Consider the following 7911-nt stretch of genomic DNA (forward strand, 5'->3'; position numbering starts at 1 on the left):
TTCCCCCCACCCACACCTTTAATTTTCTCCTGCAGCCTCCTGATCACTCTTGTTGCCCTCTTTTAAACTTCCTCCAGACATTGTCTTTCTGGTAAAAAGGATCTAAAGCTAACCTCCTTCTGTGCTCATTGGTGAGAGCACCAGAGAAGGATGGTTGTTAGGAAACCAGTTGTGGCTCCCTGATTCTGAGGCCAGTTTGGCACTAGCGGTAGCCCCCTGCGGAGGCTGTTCTAAATTCCAGCAGCTGGTAATGATCAGCTCGCCCTCCAGATGAGGTGTGTTAAAGTGCAATGCTCCAGCCATGCCCCTAACATGACCTGTTCTCCAGAGGCTAAAAGGGGGGCTAAGCAATGCCTAGGCAATCCCCAGCTAGGGGAATGTAGCCAGTCTGCTCCCTTTGCACCACGGGAGTGACACAAAGTGTGTGGAGTCGACAGAGAATCTGGCCTGATATTCCAGGTACAACTGTACTTGACTCATATAAAGAGAGATTATTAGCTCATTGCTTTGTGATGGCAAGCCAGTGGTTTGCTGTCTGAAATTGCATTGGCTATTGTTGTGCAGAACGTGATTCTCTAACATAGAGATTATTTTTCTTCATCTATATTTGTCAGGGCAGGCTCTTGGAGACCCAAAAGCTGGGTGGAACAAAGCAATCTGGCCATTCATCCCAACATGACACTGAGCAGAAACCACTGTAGCAGAGCTGCTAACATGCTCCCCTGACTCTCAGGTTTGTTTGACGAATCACAGGGTTGTGAGGAGTGATTCTGAGAGGTTCAGACCATTTTTTTCCTGCTGTGATTTTTCTTTTTAAATTTGTTTTACATTATGTTTAGCATTTCTAAGACTTCTTGTTTTGATGGGGAAGGCAGAGGATGGAGCAATCTGCCACTTCACTGAGGTTCAGAGCACACACACGAAGGAGAGAGAATGTATGTGTATCTCAGGACTGGTAGGGGAGAACTGAAACAGGGTTAGTGAGGTGGTTTTGGTAGTGGAATATTTAGAGAGCTGCCCACTGTGTTTTGACAGTAAAGGCATTGTCAAGATACTTGATCAACCAAAATGTTAGCAGGTGTTCCTGTGAAGTCCAGAATACCCATATCAGGCACACATTTTCCTCTCTTCCCCTTTCAGTTCACATTCTCCCTCACAAAAATGTCTGTCTTTAGTCTGTTAAGGAAATGAATGCTACAGGTATGCGACTCTGCTGCTGATGCAAGAAAACACCTCAGTGTGCTAAACACTACAGAATTCTCAGATAAGGAAACTATTTCTTGTCTACTTTCCCTTTTTACATCATGCTAATCCCAGTTCATGATGAATACACCCGGTACAGACATCAAATGCACTTCTCCAGAATGGCTGGGTGTTCTTAATGCTTTTTTATAGCGTTGTTTTTTCATCAGTATTATCACAAAGTGCTTTACAAAGGAAATCAGTAACATTATCTCCATTTCACAGATGGGGAAATTGAGGTACAGAGAAGCAAGTGACTTTGCCAAGATCACCCACCAGGCCAGTGCTAAAAGTAAAGATTAGGTCACCTGAGTCCCAGTTTAGTGCTCTATCTATTAGGCCACACTGCCTCCCAGATTGTTCCAGTTTCTTGAGGGCCCAGTCAAGGTCGTAAGCACATTTAATGCTTATTGATGCTGATGGGAGTTGAAGATGCTCTGAACCTTTCATGACAGAGCCCTAACTGAGCATGCTATTTTTTAACTGCTGCTGAGACACATGCATGACTTTTGCTTGGTGTCGTTTTTTTTTTTTTAATTTTATTTTATGAAGAGCAAAGGCTTAGAAGAAACCCAGTGCCAGAATGCTAATCGATGGTTCTGAGTTTATAAAGCTGCAATTGGCTTTGATTTCATCTAGTAATTGCCAGAGAAGTGAGTGTGATGATGTTTGCCCTGATGAGTTACAGAGAAAGTGAAGCCACACAAGTATTAGGTTTTCTCTTGTGGGAAGGCAAAAGCCACGTACACCACTAATGCCACCACAATCATTCCCCGGTTGCTGATGATAGGCCAGAATGGAGGTAAACTGGGTACTTTGTTAGGCTGCAGATATTACTAGTTGACCTCGTTTTTTTCTGACAATATTTCAGCCTTTAAATATATCAGATTTAAGTTGCCTGTCTCTTGGCATGTCTTTCTGTGTGTCTTACAGAGCAGCAGAGAGAGTTGTAGTGCCAGAAAAAGCACTCAGAAATAATGTTGCTGTTGCAAACTTCACCCTGGGGTGAAACCTGGTACAAAAGGGCTTAGTTGGGGGCAGAGGGTTGCAAAAACTTGGCATCAGCCAATTTTAAAATGCACTCAATGAAGGGAGAAAATTCTGCCTTGATCTATACTCATTGTCACTGCCTTTCTCTAGGGGATACAAATATATGCTTTCTTTTTTTACTCCTCTTACTAAAAAATTCATTTATTTAAACAAAATGCAATGATCAATTTTGGGAGGAAGAAAACTCTACAAGAATAGATGTACACACGTCCAAAAAACCCTATTGTGCACAAATGGTAGGTATCTTTTTAGTTAGTGCTGGGTGAACCTCACATTGTTCAGACTTCAGTTATGTTTCAGATAACAGTTTGGACAATTATTTAATATTTCCAAACATTTGAGGTCTTCTAACCAAGCTCCATTAGCCAACTTCCAACCTCAAGATTCTCTCCTGCCAGCCTCTTTTCCTCCATTCCCCACCATCTTTCACCTCTCTTGAATATGCCTGGGCTGTCCTTTACCTTATAGGCAGGTTCGGTTTCAAATCCAACTGTCCTTTCCACTCAGAAATGTTAAGGAGTTCAGATCTGAAGTTTCAGTATTGGCCCATTTCTAACCTTATATGATAGAGACTGAAGCATATAGGGTAGGATTTTCATTTCTTGATCATATAAGAGAAATGCTGATGAGTAAACCCTGAACTTCTATTAATAGGTTCTAAAACCAACTGTATGAGGGTTTGCTGTCTGTTCCCTGCTACCTAATTTGCCATACAAATGACTTTCTTCTGATAAGATTTTTTCTGCTCAGACAGCCACAAAACCATGTTTGTTAACTTTAGTTACAGTGGAAAGTTAGACTGTCTCCCTTACAGAAGAAGGTACATGGCAAGTGGCAGTATTGTCTCTTTGTTGTGTTGCTGGTCTCAGAGTATTTTATTTTCTTAACAGAAACCTATACAGAAGACGGCTTGTATTAATGACCAGCCTGACAGAGCCTTTCTGCAGGGATTTCAATAAAGTCAAAGAGGTATAACTAATCTAGAGAATTTCTAAAAAGGTCTTTTGAGGCACTTTCAGACAATCCCTTGGAGTGCAGATATATTCCCACCTAGAACACTGGTGGGTGCCACAAGTTCTTGATGCCATTTGTAGGAGCTGAGACATCCCCAAGCAGCATGCTATATCATCAAGCCTTTTAGAAGTACCCTGTAGATACTTCACAATCACTACATAGTCAGGCTGTTCCAGACCAATTTGGGTGAAAAGTGAAGGACTTATTAAATGAGTTCATTTCACTGTTCAGTCAAATAAATAACATCCTAGTGTTCTTGAAGGATTCCAGATTAACAGCCGTAGAAATCAAAATCCTCTGTCCACCGAACAAATAGAGCAGCGTCAAAAGCAGTATTTACTTCCCACAATACCCTACTAAACCCTAATACCCTACTAAACTCAAGCCTCTTTTGGAAGGCCCCCCACTAAGGGAGATAGGGTGATTGTCTCCATTAATTGTTCATGCCATCTTTGGGAGCAGGCAGGAGTAGATGGGGTATCAGGATCAGGCAAGAAAAAAATGCTAGTTGGGAAGGGTGCCCAGCTGAGAGGAAATGTCTATTTAGGCATGGGGCAAAATATCAGTGGATCTTTAAGATGTGTCCAGTATCTACAGTAATATCTGATTAGAAAGGTATCTATCTTAGGTATTTATATGGCCCGCATTACTATAGTATCTGAGCACATCACAGCCTTTAATGTATTTATCCTCACAACATCCCTGTGAGGTACGAAATTCTAAAATCCAATTTTACAGATGAGGACTCAGGCACAGAGACTAAGTGACATGCCCAGCATCATACAAAAAGCCTGTAGCAGAGTAGGGAATTGAACCAGGCTTTGAGTCTAGAATCCTCACCATCGGACAGCCCTGCCTTCTCTAAAAGTACTGAATCCATTTAGCCTTGTCAGTGAGTGCCAAAAGATTACATTGTGCAACGGTGCAGTCATGGTGCTCTTGTCCGGGATAATAAGTTTATGGAAGTTACGTTGAACCTGTTTAGTCTAAATTCATAACATGACAGGTACTGATAGCTTACACTATTTATAGAGCTGTGGAGGTAGAATCTTATCCACCGGTTATTTATCTGATGAATTCTTCTGTTTAGTCATGAATTTTTTTTATGCTGCACCCTAATGTGCAATTAATAAAGTACCAGTAATATTGTGAGGGCTTCTGAATATGACATGTTTACAGAGACTTGGCCCAGAGTGATTTAGCTACTGTGTAAATCGGGAAGTGTGTACTGTTCCCTACCCCTCATCCTCACTTCTCTCTTTGTGGTGTGCCACAGTGGGCTGTTTTGAGTATTCTGGGCTACCCTATAAACATGTAGAACTCTGAGCTGGCTCGCACGACTTTCACTGACTCTGTCTTGTGCGTTTCTTTTGGCCTGGTGGAGGGAAGTGGTTTTTCTATGCCTTTACATATAACAATTGAAATAGGTGAAAAAATAGGTATCACGAGGCTAGTTTTAAGAGTCTTCGACCACAGAGTGAACTGCTAAGGAGCAGCAGCATATGCCAGGAAAGCAGGTGCATTGGCTTTAATTATAAGAGTCTCTGTGTTACATTCATTCCAAGGTGAACTTGCACATCTCTAATGGAGGAATTTGTATAGTTTTAAAGGGATATCATCCTTAAAGACTAGAACAGTTGAACAATTAATCCTAAACAAAGGCACCTTCCCTCTTTCACTCCCATAAAGTATAAACTCCCATTCACTATGCTGCCCCTCTGCAACAAATTATCCATCTTTTCTAGGCTGGAAACGACTCCTGTCCTGACTTGCAAGTCCTGTTTGCTGTAAAAACAACGTTAATATAAAGTTCATACTGTGGAGTTATATGGATGATTTGTGATGCTGACAGGGATCCGTTAGTCATGAATCTGCATCTGCTTCTTTAGCCTCACCTTCGAGTACAGGTGCCTCAACAGGCTGCTCAAATTCTGCATTAGGATGCTCAAATCAATACTTAGCCGCATAAAAAGAGGCACTTGTGGAGATGGCTGAGGTAGCTTGAAAAGGGATTTTGAATTTAGCCTTGCTTTGCCACTACCTTTAGTAAAAGTTTGCATCACTGATGCCAAAAGTGGTTTTTGCTTCTGTAAAGGCCTGGATGCACACTGTATCTAGGGTGCATCTGCAGTATAAACTTGTGAAGCAGATAGATTTAAGGCAGAAGCATATGTGTCTTCAATATCACTACCAGATACAAAAGCCTTGTACAGTTATTTGCAAAATATGCAGGGGAATACAACACCATTAAATCTGAACCTGATGTTAGATAAGGGGGATTATGCCAACGGATCATATTTACTTTCGTCACACAAAAAACACTAATTCAAAGTTTATTCCTGGCCAGCTACGTTCTTAATCCAATAGCACCTGCCATGGGACATCTAATAACCTACTCTTTAGTTTAGAGGAAAACATACAAAGGACAGTCTGCAGTGTGACTCAGATTACAAGCCAGCTGCTTACTAGAATCCGTTAGGCTTCTAAAGTAAAGAGTCCAGATCTGATTTGTGGCTTTCTATAGATTTTATTTAAAGACTGGAAAGAACACAGTACACACAAAAGCTGAGGAAGAAGAGCTATTTTATAAGCAATCCAAGAACAGTGCCTAGACTTTGATTTGACACATCTTAGTAATTGGTATTAGCAAGAGACCTAAATTGTATATTATATTTCATCACAATAAAGGCTCAACTTTCCACACGGCAGAGCTTAGCACCTTATGCTGTAACTTGGAAGATGAAACACAATGTTTGGGATATTTAAAGAGACGTACTGAGATTTTCAAAGAATCCTAAGGGAGTTAGGTAATGGCGTTAGACTCATAATTCCCTTAGGATCCTTTGAAAAATCCCAGTCAGAGACATTGAGATACTTGCACTGAAAGAGCTATATACACCTTTCAATCTGCCTAGGACTTGCCCACAGATGTCAAGTTTGAAAAAGTTACACAATACCAGAGATTCTGTTTCATGTTTCCCTTTGCCAATCTATAACTTTTCCAAAGTTAAGAAAGATTTGAAAAATTACAGCATTTAGTAAAAGAAGAAATGAAACATGAAAAAATGGGAGAAAGGTCCCTGGACATGATCTATTTTATTGCACTCAGTAGCAAAAATGGGGAAAAGGGAGGGGAGGGGGGAGAAACAGAGAGGAATCTAAAAATTAGATTTTTTTTGGAAGAAATATATTGTGAATTTTTAAAAAAAAGTTGTGTATCAGACCCTTTCAGAATTATCATGAACTTGTTTTTCTGTCTTTCAATGAGTTCTAACCCAAACAAATCTTGATCAAAGATTTTTTTTTTTTTGCAGAAGCAGGAGATGCTAACCATCTGATAAATTGTTATGATCTACTAATTGTCAATAAAAGAAAAGAAAAAAATGCTTCAAATCCAGGGTTGCTGGAACACACCACTGAAACAAGCAATTTTAGTTCACAAACGATGACTCTCAAGTATATACCCATTTTTAGCATAATCACTACTCCAGTCAGTCTTCAGTGCCATTAACGTAACTGAATATATAGTAGCTTTAAAGGGAATAGCTTTCCAGGGCCGAGCTGGGGTCAGTGTCAAGACATCACAGTCTGTGGAAATGGAAATAAAAATCAATTAGTTTCTAATCATTTTAACAGTAAGAATCACAAATATTCACTGAGACTTTCAAAGCTAGTCAGTACCCTAAGGGTATGTCTATACTGCAGTTAGACACCACTGGTTGGCCTGGGCCAGCTGAATCGGGCTAAGGGGCTCGGACTAAGAGGCTGCCCAGTTTCTGCTGTCTCACTCAGGCTTGGGTTGCACCCCCAGCTCTGGGACCCTTCCACCTGGAAGGGTCCTAGAGCTTGGGAAGCAGCTTGAGCTCGAATGTCTACACTGCAGTTAAGTACACTGCAGCCGCAAGTGTCTAATTGCAGTGTAGACATAGCCTAAGCGCCTAAGGCAGCTGCAAAATGATTTAGTCCTGAAATATATTTATTTGTTTGTGGTAAACATGCTTAAAATGTATTTTCGTTGGGCCAGTGCTTAAAAATGAATGGTCATGACTTTCATGCTCTGGTCTTTCTCTAGGGCATTTAAGGGCCTGAACAAAAATCCATAGACTTCAATGGGATCTGGACAGGCCCTTACACAGAAGTTAAAACAGCAGCTGTGTTTAAAGCCTTTCTGATTCATACTTGTGGTTCCAGCATAGTTCTCCCAGCATTTCTACCTTGAAGTTCTGACTGTTAAAAAAAGTCTGCTCTAGATAACTTTATATCATTCTGAGTTTTTGTAGCAAAACTTTTTGCACAAACAAACTTCACTATGGAAACAAATTAGACCCCAGCCCAGCCAAACTGGCACAGAGTTAAAGATGCAGTACTGTTTTCCCTCTCATGGGTCAAATTTCCATTTGATGCTGTTCTAATTTCTTTAGGGCAAACAGTAAAAACCACTGATAATTGCCTGTTATTCAATGCATACACGACTGGCTTTCTCTTTGAAAGCCATGCATCTGCCTCTCAATTACAATCATGAGATTTTTTGGATTTTTTTTATATTTTTTTTGACCAGTGGCTCTTTTTATGTATGTTCCTGTTTGATATCCTAACATAGTGAAA

At 40.5% G+C, this 7911-nt stretch overlaps 1 long non-coding RNA gene across 1 annotated transcript; it reads left to right on the forward strand.

The window, feature by feature from the left end:
• Nucleotides 1-688: 688 nt before the first annotated feature.
• LOC137164645 (uncharacterized) lies at nucleotides 689-6646 on the forward strand. Its single transcript, XR_010923146.1, has 3 exons — nucleotides 689-733; nucleotides 3183-3261; nucleotides 6621-6646. It is a non-coding gene; the product is annotated as an uncharacterized lncRNA (long non-coding RNA).
• Nucleotides 6647-7911: the final 1265 nt, after the last annotated feature.

The sequence above is a fragment of the Emydura macquarii genome, unplaced genomic scaffold, assembly GCF_026122565.2.
Source record: "Emydura macquarii macquarii isolate MOO-44397 ecotype Brisbane River unplaced genomic scaffold, CSIRO-AGI_Emac_v2 contig_2681, whole genome shotgun sequence".
Classification (NCBI taxonomy): Eukaryota; Metazoa; Chordata; order Testudines; family Chelidae; genus Emydura; species Emydura macquarii.